At 44.2% G+C, this 8686-nt stretch overlaps 1 pseudogene; it reads left to right on the top strand.

The window, feature by feature from the left end:
- Positions 1-1999: 1999 nt before the first annotated feature.
- Positions 2000-2171, top strand: LOC131822757 (U2 spliceosomal RNA; annotated as a pseudogene).
- The last annotated feature ends 6515 nt before the right edge of the window (positions 2172-8686 follow it).

The raw sequence follows: 8686 nt of genomic DNA on the forward strand, positions 1-8686 counted from the left end.
TTGTTACATCAGGGTTTGGGGGGTTGTTGTTTTTTGCTTTGTTTTGGTTTGTTGTGTTTTTTACTCTACATCAAATTGAATGTTGTCATGAGGGAAATGGAATGAAAACTGAGTAGGTCTCAAGACTATATTTATCAAAGTGTAGCGGTCAGAGCAATGAATGCAGGAACTAGGGGACTAGATTTAAACTTTAACATCGCTTTAAATGTTTATGATTGTGGCTTTAACCTACAGAAGGCTTCGTTTCCTAAAATATAGAACTTTGTAAATTCGACTGGCATCTCGAACAGGAAGACCGCATTGGTGCGTATGTGCACACACACACATAGATGCTAGGGTAAGGTCCGAACTCCAGCAGAGTTTAGCGGAACTGGGACAGCATTCAGATGACAGAGTTCATCCTAGCTTAAAGACAAGTTCAAGAGAGTATGTTTAAAAGGAAACCGGGTCTAAGGAATGATTTCTCACCATGGATTAAGCTTAATTAAGCTTGGCTTTCTTCCTAGACCTTGGTGAGGTCTTAACAACATCCTGACTCCTTTTGGGGGTCAGACCCTGCCAGGCTTCTCCTCCAGTCCACTCTGGGATCCTGCACGCTTGCCGGCTCCCATAGTTCTGGGTTCATAGTCACAGAGCGGGAGTTCTCTGATGAATCCGATTGCTCAGTTAGCCATCTCATGATCCGCATGCATCTTTCCAGACTGTTTTTTTCTCAAATAGACTGCCACGAGGACCTGAAAGTTGAACCACTTCTTTGGCCCCCAACTCTTCTCTTTTCCTTTTCTGTTCTACTTCAGGTAAGGCACATCAAGTACCTATATTATGCTTCTAGAGAAGGGGAGAATAAAAACCTAAAGCATAATCCAGACATATTTCCTGTCCTTTAAACACCATGCTACCTGCAAGCTCCAGCTCCTTGAGCTGTGTTACTCCAGAGGACAGGTCTCAGCATCTGCTCCCTGTTTCTGTCTTCTACCCCAGCACATAACGTCTTGAGCAGTGTGTTGAAACAGGAAATCGAATGTTTGAGGATAGTGAGCAAAGGTATTTTTGCATATTTGTTCGAGGACAGGTTAAAAGAGATCATTTGTTTTACACATTTCTTTAGTGTTCTGGGCATATTTACCCAAGTATGTGCTGGCAGCCCATTGAACAGGCAACATAGGTAGTCCTACTGTGTGTTAGGGCATGAGTGATTTACTAGTTGACGATACCTCTAATATTATTCCTTTGGTTTGGGAAGTTACAACTGATTTCTTTAAGCTCCAGGCTTTATGGAGACAAAAAGACCTGTTGAGTCAGCAGGGGTTGAGGGTTTTCTGGCTAGCAAGGCAAACTCAAGTCCAGAAGAAACTAAGAAACTAAGAAACTAAGCTAAGCTACCCGGAGAAGCTATGCATGGCTTGGTTCTTCCCAGGGACCACATTCCTTACATATTCCTTATTTAAGGATGGGCAAGGACCAGCAACCTCTGCTGCTTTCCAGCCCCTTTTTGGAAGGAGAGGGCTGGTGGGTGGGGAAGAATTAGCTGAACCATGAAACTCTTCAGCCATGGTCAGGCTGCAAGGAAAGGAGACCCGGGTAGTGGGAATTCCCTGGTGGTGTCTCTCCCCTCCCTGGCTTGTTCTGGCCTCCTGCCCAACACCTGAATAAGACAGGCGGTGTCTGTGCTGAGATGGCTGTGTTCCACTACGAACCTCCCACAGACTGAACATTTGACTCTACTCTCGCATTTACAACATCGTGAGAACAAAAGTTACTCCCAGAGAGCAGAGTGTACTTATGATTTATCAGAAAATGAGACAATGGCTGTAACATTGTAATAAGGGGACAGAGGAAATTGTTCACGTCTGCCAAGTTTCCTAATGTTACTTAAAGGACGTGCTCTGATTTTCATTAATTCTCTTTATGTAAGCAGAGCTTAGAATTCTTTCTCTGCAGGCAATGCTTATTATGCCCGCAGCCTTGGAAAACGTTCACCTCTCAATTGTTTATGTGGCTTGCTTGCCAGCCTTTTGGCTGAGATCAAGTGTAGTATCAGTTCTGATCAATATAATATCTGAAGACAATATATTAAATGCATTTTTGGAGCAGGGAGATGGACTAGGAGCTTCCTCTATCCACTGCGTGCATTGACCTGGCATGGCAGTAGCAGGAACCGTGCACCCTCCTGGGGTCATTACCCAGGTGTTTAAAGTCAGCTTGAGCTGGGGTGGGGCGTGGCATGTGTTCAACAGAGACTCTGCCTGCTAGTGCTTCTACCTTGGAGTGCGTGGGCAGGTGGCTTGTGCCTGGCCTCCCAGAGGCAAAGGCTTCTCCCCATCAGTGACAGGGAGCCGTGGGCTTGCTCAGGTGGTTGCTGAAGGCCCTTGGGTTTTCTCCGGGCTGTGTGTCTTTACTATGCGGGTGCAAGGAGAGTCAGCAAAAGACGGTCCGGATGCCAATGCAGGGATGTGTGGAAGGCACTATTGGTTGGTCTTCTTACACACTCTGAACATGAATACAAGTGCAATCGTGTCAACGGAGAAAACAGAAATTGTTCATGTGGATTGTGAAAGTGAGAGAAATTTGACAATAGACCTTGCCAAAATTAGTATTCAGTTATTTCCCCCACTGCCCTCATCCAGGCCTGATCCTGGAAGGGGAATGAGGCCTGTTCTCTGTGTTCAGGAGGCATATTCTCCAAATTAACAGTGTTTTCTAAAAATGGGCTTCTGTGGATAAGCTAATTACTCTGATCTTCATCATGACCAATGGCTAAAATACATGGGCAGAGGAAGGAAAATTCATGTGGATATAAATACAGAAGTGACTACACATCACATTTTATGTAGTATTCATTAATTTTAAGACAGCAGAACACTCCTTTCATCTGTAGTAAGGCTTTATCTTTTAGAATATCCACTAGCTTAAAGTACCTAGTACTCTGTTTTATTTTCAACTGACCTTGTCCTTCAGGAAACTTCCTTGATGAAGAAAGGAAAAAACAGGCACGGGAGAGGAAAAACCCTCCTAACATAAATGTCATAAACTCCCGAGCTGGCACCACGTGCCGGGCAGAGCTTCCGTTTTGCTTCGACTCTTTCCTCTGCCCATTCTTGGTTACTTTGGACCAGTTCCTTAACTGGTGGTACCATCTGAAGCAGTGACTGAACATGGCGGTGGTGGTGGGGAGGGACATGACACGGAAGTAAAAATACGAAGTCAGGGCCTGGAATAGAGCGTCACTTGGCACACGTGTGTAGGACGAATGAGACAAGCAGTGCCGGGAGTCTAAGTCTGGGGTGAGGACAGGGCTCTGCAGAGATTGACCAAGGGAAGGATATATGATGGCAGTTGTGTGGGGCTGGGAGATGCTGAGGCTTGAAAGCAGAACAAGATAGGAGGTGCTCCTATGAAAAATTTAGGGCACAAAGAGGCCAAACCTTTCTCTGCCTTTGCACAGATGATCCGTGTGTGGTATGTCCCAAGCCTGTAAAGATCCTTCCCCACACTTCCCACTCATTCGTATCCAACAGCCTTCCTATGGGCAGCAGAGAGGACCATATTTAAAAATCCATATTATTTGTTTTTTTGACTCTAAATCTAACTTTTAAGATAAAATTTTGGAATATTATTTTAATTTAATTTAATCTTATTTGACAGACAGAGATCACAAGTAGGCAGAGAGAGAGTTTAAGTGGTTTCAAAATATTCCACTTAAAAGACCAGGTTTTCTCCTGCTATAGAAATGTGGGACAAGGTATATTCAAGTGGTAAATCAGTGACACCCAGTGGCTGCTGCTTTTATGTTTACGTTTCTTATTTTCAATTTAACCTTGTGAGGCTCCCTCCCAGAACAACTTAAGAAGATGATGAGAATACGGAAGTCATAGTTTACTTTTGAAGAAGGGTTTCTCAGCAGTGACCTGAGTCTTCCAGGACTTGGGACAACCTAATAGCAGCACCAAAAATGGAGAGTGCTCGAAGGTGGGGAAACAGTTCTGGGAATTCCCTGCCACATCATTTTGCATTTTATTAAAGAACATAGTCAAGTTTTCCTGTCATTGTTGGATTTTGCAAGAAACATTCCCCTCGTTAAAGTGACATGCCAACTGCCCAGTCTCCAGTTGCGTTCAAATCTGTTGAACACAGTTGGGAACATTCCCTAGAAATTAGACTTCCGAGGTGTTTGAAACCTAACTGGAGATTTAATCCAAAGTGTCCCTCCCCGTCCCCCAAGCTTCTCTGTGACACAGTAGTTGTGGTGGGGTTGGAGATCCCCATACACTCGAGGTTGAGTGGAAGCAAGCATAATGGGACATGGCTGGGCTCACTTCCCAGCTGGGACACTCTGCTGTTGGGTGCTCGGGGGCCACTTACAGCTTCATAGGGCCCTTATATTTCTATCTGTGCGAGGCAATGACATGTAACACACAGGTTTTCATAGAGTTTTACTGAAATAACATACCTAAAGTGATGGACATATGATGGGCACTTGTCCTTTTCTATCCGTCGAGGTTCTCTCTCAGCCCAGGTGCAAGACAACTTCTGACAAAACCCTTTCCCTGAAACTGGATGAGTATTTTTTAGGTGCTCCGTGATCTGACTGTCCTCTCAGGGGACAGAGAGGGTGGAAATGAACTCCTTGTCATTCTTTGTTCTTAGAGGGCAGGACTGTTTTTCATATAGAACCAATGCTGCTGAAGTACTTTGGGCTTCTTGAGCGAGAGTCTCTCTTCTATCACATTAGAAAACTGTTAGCTAATAACTTGCGTTGTAAGGATTGGTATTTTCCCCACATGAAAACTTCAGGAGATCATCAGAGTGCAGAGATACGGTAAGTGAGGCAATTAGCTCAGTTCAGGGGATCCCACAGAGGGTTCATTAAAATAGAAGACTCTGGTTCTCAGTTGCTTTTCCTTTTAATTGCCTGATAAATATTTTCATCTCAAAGGGTGAGGTATTAAACTATGTAAATAGAAATGGAGTTGTAAGTAAAATTTACAAAAGGTGATCTTTTTTCATTGTCTCTACATTAATTAAATATGGAGTTAGTTGAATTCCATGTGGAATGGCTAAGATGCCAGCTCTTGGAGTCAAGTAGACTTGAATTTGAATCCCAGCTTTTCCCCTTCTTGGTTTACTTTGATTCTCTGAGCTTCAGTTCCATCATCTATAGAACAAGGATGGCCATGCCTGCCTTGTGGGGGTAGTTGAGAAAAGTACAGGAGAGCAAGCCTGGAAAATAGCCTCTGGCACATAGTAAGTGCTCAGTACGGAAAGGGAGGATCGGGGGATGCCCAGAGCAAAGGCTTGGAACAGTATCAGATTCCAACCCTCTTTAGATAATAGGTATTCCCTCTTTACCTTCTTAAAGTGGAATTTTAGAGCTCCTATAAGCTACCTACCACATTCTTCAAATTGCAGGGTAGTGTTCTAATTGAAACAGAAAGGAGAACGAGAAAGGAGAATTGCACTGATGGTGAAACAGTATGCATTTCTCTCTAAGGCTCAGGCACAGGTGCAGGGGGGATGCTGGGCCCCAGGCTGCCCTGCCAGTGATAGCTAGCCATGCAGAACCATTTAGCCGGGTGACTTTTGTGTCACGGGTGGTAGGTACTGCTCTTGGAGGCTTTTTGAAATAGTGAAAAGCTCTTTGTAATATTTTGGACAAGGCAAGGAATGGTGTGTCTTCACTTAAATGTTAGTTGCATTACTGGACATTTTATGTTGTTTTGTATAAATGAAATATGGGGTTTCTATTTAAACCAAGCAGAAACACTTTGTTAGAGTTAGGTTTTAAGCTCAGAAAATGATGACCAGGTTCTTTGCCTGTACAGACTTGGGATGGAATGATTTTTCATTATGGGATGGCCTCCTTCATTACAGCATGAGGACCCTTGAACTCTTTCTGGTTATTAAATGCTAATAACCCTCATCTCCCCAAGTTTTGTGACAATGTAAAAACCCCACGATTTTACAGAATGGCTCCGGGTAGGCCGTGTTAAGAACCAATGGCCTAGAGGGACTTGAATCTCACAGCTCATTTTCTTAACATCTCGGGCAAGCCAAAGGTTTTGTAAGCCAGGCTGGGGGGAGCTCAAGACTGAGGAAGGGGCGAGGGATCCTTCTGGGTCTTCTTTTATAAGGGCACTAAACTAATTCATGAGGGCTCCACCCTGGTGACCTAAGGATGTCCCAAAGACCCCACTGTGGGTGGGGTCATCATCACTGTGGGAGTTAGGACTCTGGCATATGGATTTGGGGGTAGTGTGGGGAACACAACTATTTAGTCTCTAGAAAGCCCCACAGGCCAGGAGCGTGTGAGTGGGCCATGGAGCTGCAGTGGGACAAGGGCCAAAGTGATGACCTCACAGCAGAGTGGATGTGGCCTGGCCAAGGGCAGGGGAGGGTGAGGCAGAAATTGCAATGGGCCTGCAGCACATCTGCTCAGCACACTGAAGCATAGGACAGGAGGCCGCCCCACAGAATCCCAAGTGTGAAGCCGGGAAATACTATACTTTTCCAACAGCAGATGCTGCAAGAAGCCCAGAGATGAATTGCTCTTACATTCAGCCTGAATAAGTCCTTGTATTTAGCAGGCCCGTGAGGATCCCCATCCTCCTGGTTCCATGGACGCCCTGTGCCCTCTGTCACTACATGGTCACGTAGGCCACATCCTTGCTAAGAAAATCAAGAGAGGATCTAGGCTGACATTTGAGAGACTGAACTTGACCTAAAAAGATGAAACATTTACTTAAGGGGTAGTTTTAATTATTCTGCCAGACTAAGTTCCTCTCCCCTGCCCCATTATCCAGCAGATAGTCTGTAGAGTCAGGGAAGCAGGGAAGTAGAAATCTATAATTCCTTTACATATGATTGTAGTGTGGGTAAATCTGTGCTCCTTCTGTGCTATTATTAACCAGGAGTTTAGCTTCAGGATCCAGGCATTACACATTGATAGTGCTGTTTCAGTGGGCGATGGCTCTGCTTACCTATCATAGTTGCTAGATTTGCAGCATTGAGCCTAATTTATGTTTAGGTTTAGCATTTACCTCGTAAACCAACAAAAAGAGCTCCGTAATTTCCAGAAAAGTAAAAAATATTCCGGTTGTCATCACTTTACTCTAGAGAAAGAAACAAAAGAGAAAGAAAGAAAGAAGAAGGAAGGAGGAAGAAAGAAAAGTAAAGAAAGGAAGGAAGGAAGGAAGAGAAGAAAGACAAGAAGAGAAAGATAGTCAGATGCCGGTGTTCTGCAGTTTTCAGGAATGGTCTTATCTCCCGATGAGACGCAGCCCCGACTAGGGAGCCATGAAGGGAGTCATGTCCATTCTAATTGTGGTGCCCCAAAGTGCCCTCACCAGTTCCCTCTTCGGGAGACCCCTTTGCGCATCTGCGTGTCACAGTGGCCCCTGCAGAGCTCCCGCAGTTATAATTAGATTCTTAGTGGGTCTGCCAAGGGTATGGATGGAGACACCAGAAGATATAGCAGTTCTGGGCGGTGTGGGACACTGTGGCCAGAAGGTGGGGGAGGACTAAGTTTAGGAGTTAAATTGATGCCAGAACCTTGAGAGTTCTGTGTTTTCTTTCTCAGAGGGGCTGGCTGGCTTTGGCTCTGGACTGTTCCCTGCCTCCACCCCTGCTTAATCATTTGATTTCTGCTGGCTTGTGCCCTCTTTGCTTCTCAAGCTCTGGGGCTTATTTCCAACTGCTTCCCATCACGGGCACCCTCTTCCAGGCTTATGTTAGGTCATGGAGTTGATTTTTCTCTTCACAGTTTTTTTTGCAACTGTTATTCCTCGTGGTTCTTTAAAAGCCAGCAGAAATACAAATTTTTCAAAAATATGTATGCATATTGAAAGCCATAAGTTTGAATAAAATGTAATGACTTAAAAATGTTTATTGAAACAAAGTTTTTTCTAAAAAGAAAGCAAGGGGCACCTGGGTGGCTCAGTCAGTCAAGCATCTGCCTTCATCTCAGGTCATGATCCGAGGGTCTCAGGACTGAGTCCCGAATCGGGCTCCCTGCTTAGTGAGGGGTCTGCTTCTCCCTCTGCCTCTCCCCCTACTTGTGCGCATTCTCTCTCTCAAATAAATAAATAAAATTAAAAAAAAAAAAAAAAGGAGGCAAAAACCCACCAAAACCCTGAAGAAGCTACATGGTCCAAATTATGTAACAATATAGTCATAGATGAATGTTTATATTACTATACAGATGCACAGACAAAAATATAATAACAACGGAAAACTTGGAAGGAAATAAAACACATAGTAAATAAAACAGAATCTACCTCTGTGTGGTGAGATTACAAGCGATTTTAACTGTTTTCCTTAACATTTTCTTCACTTTCAGAATATGCTTTAATGGGAATCTGTAAGTTTTTTTTTTTCTTAAATATATTTATTTGACAGAGAGATATCACAAGTAGGCAGAGAGGCAGTCAGAGAGAGGAGGAAGCAGGCTCCCCGCTGAGCAGAGAGGCCGGTGGGGGCCTTGATTCCAGGACCCTGGGATCATGACCTGAGCCGAAGGCAGAGGCCTAATCCACTGAGCCACCCAGGCACCCGGAATCTGTAAGTTTTATAACAGGAAAAATTATTTTAAAACCACCAGCTATTTTCTTTGTTTCCTTTTTGTAATCAGCTAATATGTAATTTTTTCTAAAATGACAACAGATGTGTCTGTCCTGCTACCGGTAGATGA

The sequence above is a fragment of the Mustela lutreola genome, chromosome 1, assembly GCF_030435805.1.
Source record: "Mustela lutreola isolate mMusLut2 chromosome 1, mMusLut2.pri, whole genome shotgun sequence".
NCBI lineage: Eukaryota > Metazoa > Chordata > Mammalia > Carnivora > Mustelidae > Mustela > Mustela lutreola.